The sequence below is a fragment of the Vicia villosa genome, linkage group LG2, assembly GCF_029867415.1.
Source record: "Vicia villosa cultivar HV-30 ecotype Madison, WI linkage group LG2, Vvil1.0, whole genome shotgun sequence".
NCBI lineage: Eukaryota > Viridiplantae > Streptophyta > Magnoliopsida > Fabales > Fabaceae > Vicia > Vicia villosa.
The window spans coordinates 223,342,471-223,351,313 of record NC_081181.1 but is presented as its reverse complement, the minus strand read 5'-3'; the positions used below and the strand labels follow the sequence as shown (position 1 = coordinate 223,351,313).

Sequence of the window (8,843 nt, the reverse complement as noted above, 5' to 3'; positions counted from 1 at the left end):
TATTGTATACTCTGTAGCCTTTTGAGCGTTCAGAATATCCAAGAAGGAAACATTTCTGTGCTTTGGAATCAAACTTACCAAGATAATCTTTAGTGTTCAGAATAAAGCATACACATCCAAAAGGATGGAAATATGAAATGTTGGGCTTTCTATTCTTCCACAATTCATAGGGAGTCTTATTTAGAATAGGTCTGATAGAGATTCTATTCTGAATATAGCATGCAGTGTTTATTGCTTCTGCCCAGAAATGCTTAGCCATATTGGTTTCATTGATCATGGTTCTGGCCATTTCTTGCAGAGTCCTATTCTTTCGTTCTACAACCCCATTTTGCTGTGGAGTTCTAGGACAAGAGAAATCATGGGCAATACCATTCTCTTTGAAGAATTCTTCAAAGGATCCGTTCTCAAATTCACCACCATGATCACTTCTGACCTTTATGATTTTACACTCTTTTTCAGATTGAATCTGAATGCAGAAATCAAAGAACACTGAATGAGTCTCATCCTTGTGTTTCAAGAATTTTACCCATGTCCAGCGGCTATAATCATCTACGATGACTAATCCATATTTCTTTCCTCTGACAGATGCTGTTTTGACTGGGCCAAACAGATCAATGTGCAAGAGTTCTAATGGCCTTGAGGTAGAAACAACATTCTTAGACTTGAATGCAGGTTTGGAGAACTTGCCCTTCTGACATGCTTCACAAAGAGCATCTGATTTGAATTTCAGATTAGGGAGTCCTCTGACAAGATTCAGTTTGTTAATCTGAGAGATCTTTCTCAAACTAGCATGACCTAATCTCCTGTGCCAGACCCACTGCTCTTCAGAAACAGACATAAGACAAGTCACCTTCTGACTCATAAGATCTTGCAGATCTGTCTTATAAATGTTGTTCTTCCTCTTGCCTGTAAATAGGATTGAGCCATCCTTCTGATTTACAGCCTTGCAAGACTCTTGATTAAAGATTATATCATAACCATTGTCACTTAATTGACTGATAGATAAGAGGTTATGTGTTAATCCTTCTACAAGAAGTACATTAGAAATGGAAGGAGAGTTACCAGACTTTATAGTTCCAGAGCCAATTATCTTGCCCTTCTGATCTCCTCCGAACTTGACTTCTCCTCCAGACTTAAGCACCAGGTCTTGGAACATAGACCTTCTTCCTGTCATGTGTCGTGAGCATCCAGAGTCCAGGTACCATGACATGTTGTGCTTTGTCCTTCTTGCAGCCAAGGATATCTGCAATAGGAATAATCTTATCCTTAGGTACCCACATTTTCTTGGGTCCTTTCTTGTTAGATTTTCTCAAGTTCTGATTGAACTTGGGTTTGACATTATAAGCAATAGTAGAAACAGCATGATAATTTTTAATATGAGTTTCATGATATTTCCTAGGTTGTGTCACATGCTTCTTGGTGTGTGTTATGTGAAAACTTTGTGCATGTGAAGTGTGCCTAATATCATGGGAGTGGCCATACTTGAACTGATCATACAATGGCTTGTATGTGATTTTCATTTCATCAACAGGTTCAAGTTTGTATGGGGTTTCACCCTCATAACCAATGCCAACTCTTTTGTTTCCAGACACAGCATATATCATAGAAGCTAGCTGACTTCTGCCAATACTTCTAGATAAGAATTTCCTGAAACTTAAATCATATTCTTTCAGAATATGGTTTAGACTAGGAGTGGATTTTTCTGAATCAGAAGGAGATCCAACATTATTGGATAATTTTAAAAGTTTTTCTTTTAATTCAGAATTTTCCAACTCAAGCTTCTTTGTTTCAAATTCAAATTGCTTTTTCAGCTTTTTGTATTTGAGACTAATCTGAGACTTGAGTTCCAGTAGTTCAGTTAGACCGGAAACTAACTCATCTCTAGTAAGTTCAGAAAATACCTCTTCAGAATCTGATTCTGATGTAGATTCTGATCCGTCATCTTCTGTCGCCATCAGCGCACAGTTAGCCTGCTCATCTTCTGAATCATCTTCTGACTCATCCCAGGTTGCCATAAGACCTTTCTTCTTATGAAACTTTTTCTTGGGACTTTCCTTCTGAAGATTTGGACATTCATTCTTGTAGTGTCCAGGCTCATTGCATTCATAGCACATGACCTTCTTCTTGTCAAATCTTCTGTCATCAGAAGATTCTCCACGTTCAAATTTCTTTGAACTTCTGAAGCCTCTGAACTTCCTTTGCTTGGTCTTCCAGAGTTGATTTAGCCTTCTGGAAATCATGGACAGTTCATCTTCTTCTTCAGATTCTGATTCTTCAGGATCTTCTTCTCTAGCCTGAAAAGCGTTAGTGCATTTCTTGATATTTGATTTTAATGCAATAGACTTACCTTTCTTTTGAGGCTCATTTGCGTCCAGCTCTATTTCATGACTCCTCAAGGCACTGATAAGCTCTTCCAGAGAAACTTCATTCAGATTCTTTGCAATCTTGAATGCAGTCACCATAGGACCCCATCTTCTGGGTAAGCTTCTGATGATCTTCTTTACATGATCAGCCTTGGTGTATCCTTTGTCAAGAACTCTCAATCCAGCAGTAAGAGTTTGAAATCTTGAAAACATCTTTTCAATGTCTTCATCATCCTCCATCTTGAAGGCTTCATACTTCTGGATTAAAGCTAGAGCTTTGGTCTCCTTGACTTGAGCGTTTCCTTCATGAGTCATTTTCAAGGACTCATATATGTCATAGGCCGTTTCCCTGTTAGATATCTTCTCATACTCAGCATGAGAGATAGCATTCAGCAAAACAGTTCTGCATTTATGATGATTCCTGAAAAGCTTCTTCTGATCATCATTCATTTCTTGCCTAGACAGCTTTACGCCACTAGCATTTACTGGATGTTTGTAACCATCCATCAGAAGATCCCATAGATCACCATCTAGACCCAGAAAGTAACTTTCCAGTTTATCTTTCCAGTATTCAAAGTTTTCACCATCAAATACCGGCGGTCTAGTATAACCATTGTTACCGTTGTATTGCTCAGGAGAGCCAGATGTAGATGCAGGTGTAGGTGTAGACTTTTCACTTTCATCAACCATCTTTTACTGAAGCGTTTTTCTCTTCCTGAATCTTTTCTAAACACGGTTAAGTGCTTGCACCTTAGAACCGGCGCTCTGATGCCAATTGAAGGATAGAAAAACACTTAGAAAGGGGGGGGATTGAATAAGTGTGACTTTAAATCTTGGACGATAAAAGTAAATTGCACAATTATTTTTATCCTGATTCGCTGTTAACGAAGCTACTCCAGTCCACCCCCGCAGAGATGATTTACCTCAACTGAGGATTTAATCCACTAATCGCACGGATTACAATGGTTTTCCACTTAGTCCGCAACTAAGTCTTCCAGAGTCTTCTGATCACAACTTGATCACTCCAGGAACAACTGCTTAGTTCACTCCTAAGACTTTTCTAGAGTCTACTGATCAACCTGATCACTCTAGTTACAAACTGCTCAGCCAACTGCCAAGACTTCCTAGAGTATACTGATCACACGATCACTCTAGTTCCTTACAACTTAATGTAATCTATTCAAGAGTTTACAAATGCTTCTTAAAAAGCGATAATCACAACTGTGATATTTCTCTTAACGTTTAAGCTTAATCTCACTAAGATATTACAACAGCAATGTAGTGAGTTGATGAAGATTCTGAGTTTAGATTTGAACAGAGTTTCAGCAAGTTTGATATAAGTTGTTTTGGTGCAGAATAGTTAACCTTGCTTCTCATCAGAACTTCATATTTATAGGCGTTGAGAAGATGACCGTTGAGTGCATTTAATGCTTTGCGTGTTCCGTACAGCATTGCATTTAATGTTATACGCTTTTGTCAACTACCTCGAGCCTTGTTCACGCTGTGTCTACTGACGTTGCCTTTAGTAGCTTTAACGTTCCTTTTGTCAGTCAGCGTAGTCTGCCACGTGTACTTCCTTCTGATCTGATGTTTGTGAATACGACGTTTGAATATCATCAGAGTCAAAACAGCTTGGTGCATAGCATCTTCTGATCTTCTGATCTTGAAGTGCTTCTGTTGCGTGATACCATCTTCTGATCTTCAGTGCTTCTGATCTCATGTTCTTCTGATGCTTCCATAGACCCATGTTCTGATTCTGCTTCGACCATCTTCTGATGTCTTGCCAGACCATGTTCTGATGTTGCATGCTGAACCATTTGAGACACAACTTCTGAGCGCTGAATTATGCGTACTCTTTATATATATTTCCTGAAAGGGAAATTGCATTGGATTAGAGTACCATATTATCTTAAGCAAAATTCATATTATTGTTATCATCAAAACTAAGATAATTGATAAGAACAAATCTTGTTCTAACACAATGATCCAGACACCTTCAATGATCTTCAGGGAACGTGTATGGATGATTAGAACACCTTGAATCGGCTTAAATTTCAGAATTAGATCTTGAGATTTTCTTGATTTTTTCACTCGGGTTTGGGAGCTCTTGGAGGCAGAAATCCTGAACCTTGTGCTATGGACCTGTTGTGCTCTTATAGGGGATGCTTTAGGGTTGATGAAACTGAAGAAAATCCAATTGAATCTTGAATTGTAAGTTTTGGAAATTTGATTGAGATATGCTTCCAAATCTTTCTAAAATTGTACTTTCTTGGGCTTCAAGCATTATGAACGAAATTGACTGATTGGTGGGAGAGATTTGATTCAATTCTTGACTTAAAATTAAAGCAAAATCAAATCTTCCATTATTTTTATATTTTATATAATTAAATCATGATTTTAATGAATTAAAACCATAAAATAATAAATAAAATAGTAAAAATAACATGCTCCTGGTTCTAGCACGTGGATGGGCTTAAAATAAAGTTAGAATAAAAGAATGCAAGCCCATTTAGAAATATTTTGAGTTTTAGGCTTTTTTTCCTCTTGTACACTCTTGAAAATAGGTGAACTTGTACACCATGCCATTTCTTCATATCTCAATATTTTTTCAAGCTTATGGACTTTTTGGAAACCTTAGAGAGTCCCCTAACCAGTGTTTTTGGTCTCACATCAAAATAATTTTCCATGCTCTTTATATGACCTTTTGAAAAAAGTGTCTTTGTGTTGACTTTTGAAAAGGACCTATAATGTATGAAGCCATATCTCTTAAACCATTGACCTATGAGCTCTGATTCTTGGACCATTGGATAGAGGAATGAATTCTCTTCAAAATGAGCTTTGGTGGGAATTTTTCTGATGAAGTATGAGTATTTGGTGAATTTTCAAAGTTTGGTTGACTTTTTCAGTTCATGCCTAAAATAGTAACTCTCGACTTTTGACTTCTCTGATCTTTCCTTGCATGATCATGATCAACCCTTGATCAAATGATGATTTTAGGGTTATGAGAATGTTGTTGACCAAATATCTTGAGTTTTGACTGTATAATGACTGTTTTGCCCTTGGGAGTCGACTGTTGACCTAATCAGGATTTGAGGGACTAAATTTGCTCTGTTTGACTTGAAACTTTATATGGAGATACTTTGGGATGTTAGTGACCCTATGGAACCACCTTGAGCCATTGATTCAATGATTTTCCTCTGAATTATTCAAACCCTAGTTTAGAACTTCTGTGTGGGAGACTGTGTTTTGGAGCTTTGTCTTATGATTTGGTTTTGTGTATGAAAAATAGCATGGGCAAATTTTGGGGTATGACAAAGGGGATTTAGGTATGTATTTTATGTAGTTTTTTTCAATTGATTGTTCTTTTATGTTGTGTGGAAAAAGAGTCATGACTGAAGTTGATATTTTAAATTACGGTTGATGTCACTGTCACATAAAAAATGAATCATTTACAGAGTCAATCTTTGCGGAGAATCACAGTCAAAAGCATACAACAAAAACTTTCATGTTTCCATCCAAATTGTGCTTTTTCATAATTGAGTAATGATCTCAGCTAACATAGAAGGAAGTTGATCCAAGACGAACTGTGCAGGAGGCGAAGGATTATGTAACTGAATTCATTTTGGCCAATCTTATGAGGAGCTGCAGGAAAAGGAATATTGTTGATGACAGAATCCATGATTGAGTTTTGTCCGAAGTTCTTTTAATAGTCATTGCGACTTGAATTCAGATGGTTGGTTTGGAAAATGGTAGGGGGTGCTACTCCTATTAATATTATTATAACAGAGTCATGATGGTAGAAGTGACAGTCGGATGCCGAAATTATGGCGTGTTGCATGAAGAAAAACCTATTTCAGGACAGATGCCTCATGAACTTGTGTCTTTAGATCGCAGCAGCTCGACTGTTATTTGGGATCAACAATACAAGTGGCCGACATGTATTTCTTTAACAACAAGAATTATTCGTTGGCTCGGTGCAAGTTCTTTAACATGGGAAAATGTTTGGAAGGCTTTGGATGATGTCAGTGTTGGAGACATCTATGCCACCAACATATATAGCTTTACGGGTAAGTCAAGAAAAAGTTTTTTTTTTTTATTTTATGAAGATATATAGATTTACCATTGAAGTTTGAACCATAATTATCTTCAATAAATTGGTTTATCAGAAAAATTATTTAAACACCAAACATTTTGAAGTTTGATTTTTTGTATTGGTAGTAACTAGATTAATTAGATATTTTGTTAAAATCTGCAGACCCTGCTTAGTTTTACATTCATGTTACCTGTCAAACAACTGCTTATATAGTCGGTGTTGCCGGATGGGGTACCGGTCTAAAACTCGGCAGTGACTCCGCTGTTATTACCTACTAAACTCATAGAGCACTTGACATCGCTCTCTTCTGCCTTGGAACCCTTCAGGTATGACCTTATATGTTCTTGATCGATTTATGATATTGCAGATAATCACAGTCATATACGGCGGATGCTACTAATTGTAATACCACTAATAGAAGTTTCTGGTATTGAATTCAGGTTTTCGCACTACTTTTAAGGCCGAACAAAGTTCACAATATCAGAATCTACTAGAATTTCTAGCATTGGGGCATCATATATGCAACGATCATCATCAGCGTCATCAACATCTTTAAAGGGTTCGATGCATTGGAGGTGTTTGGCATCCTCCTATATTAAGCAAAGAGTTTTCAGTGTGCAGATAAACCTAAATGTCTTAATTTAATATGAACCAAAAACAACAGAAGCATTTTGTTTTGCTTCATGGTGTTTGTGTTGGAGCTTGATGTTGCTACAAGCTTAAGCCACAATTAGAATCTATTAGTCACAAAGTCACAGCACTTGACCTTGCAGCTTGTGGCATCAATACAAAAAAACAATAGAAGATGTTCATACTTTTGCTAAATATTCTAATCCCCTGATAGAGTTTTTAGCATCTCTTGATCCAAATGAAAAATTGGTTTTTGTGGGTCCACAGCTTTGGTGGAATGAGTATAGCTCTTGCAATGGAAAAATTCCCAGAAAAAGTTAGTATTGGAATTTTTATAGCAGTTTTTATTCTGGATATCCTACATCAATTATTATATGTACTTCAACAGGTGCAAATTTATTATTCTTATATTAATTATTCTGGTTTACTTTATCTAAACCTATCAAGTAACAGATGATTTGGTGAATATGGATAGTATATTGAGAGATATCCCCTGACTGAATGCCTAGACAGTAAGTTTTCATTTGATGGAAGCAAAATGGTGGTGTTTCCTTGCATCAAATTAACGTCCACTGAACCACTAAGTTCTTTCAACTATGTTCCACCCAGGTACTCACATAGTCACATGTAGCATATATCTTTGCAACTTCTTACATAGGATTGTTCCTTGCATTGCACTCCATCTAAAATAAATAATTAAGTAATTTCTTGGATTTTGCATGATTTGAAATTAGTTAAGAGATATTAAGAAGGACATGGTCACTTTTTATGGAGGATCTATCAAAAACAGAAAATTTCTCCAAAGAGAAATATGAATGGGTTCCACATGCTTATATTGTTGCCAACGAGGACTTGGCAATTCGGGTCGAGTTTCAACAATGGATAATACAAAATGCTAGAATTGATGTTGTGAAAGTGATTAATGGAGCTGATCATATGGCTATGCTTTCTAATCCTCAAGAACTCTGTTTGGCTATCCTTGATATTGCCAATGAATATGTAATTTGAGTGGTAGTGTAATACAATAAAATAAATAATGTTGTTCTAAGACACTTACTTAGTAAATATATAAAGTCAAATTAAGAAATCATGCTATTTTAATATTTTAATATTTGATTTTAGTTATGTAACATACCTCGTGGTTAATTTATTTATATAATATTTAATTCCTAAGTACATTATATTAAATATTTAATAAAAAAATATTTCATATATACTAATTATCTACTTAGATAGTTAATACAAATATTTTTTCAAAATATTTAAATTACAACTTGTGCATTCGTCATTCTCAATATAAAAAAATAACTAATATTTTCAATTTTCACTTTAATAGGATTTCTTATTAATACTATTAAATTATTTGAAATATAAAATAAATTTTTTAAATATCATTAAAAATAATAAATCTATTAGATATATTGACTACTTTTTTTAAACGAATATTTAAAAATAACTATAGGCGTTAATAAACATAAGTAGTCGAATGAATAAATACTATCAAAATTATATGATAATTTTTGTTAATCAAACAATTTATTTGTCATTTATAAAATTTAAAATTTTAACGAGACAAGTTTATATGATTAATATATATTTATCAATTTATAATTAAAATATGAAAATTAAAAATTTAACGGGTTACATAATAGATTTATTTAATTTATGAATAATTGAAAAATATTAAATATTAACGGGAACATGAAGTTACAGATAAAAATATTGAATATAAACAAAAACATGAAGTTATTTATCAA

General features: G+C 35.0%; 1 pseudogene; it reads left to right on the top strand.

Moving 5' to 3' along the window:
* The first annotated feature begins 6,926 nt into the window (after positions 1–6,926).
* Positions 6,927–8,094, top strand: LOC131651449 (polyneuridine-aldehyde esterase-like; annotated as a pseudogene).
* Positions 8,095–8,843: the final 749 nt, after the last annotated feature.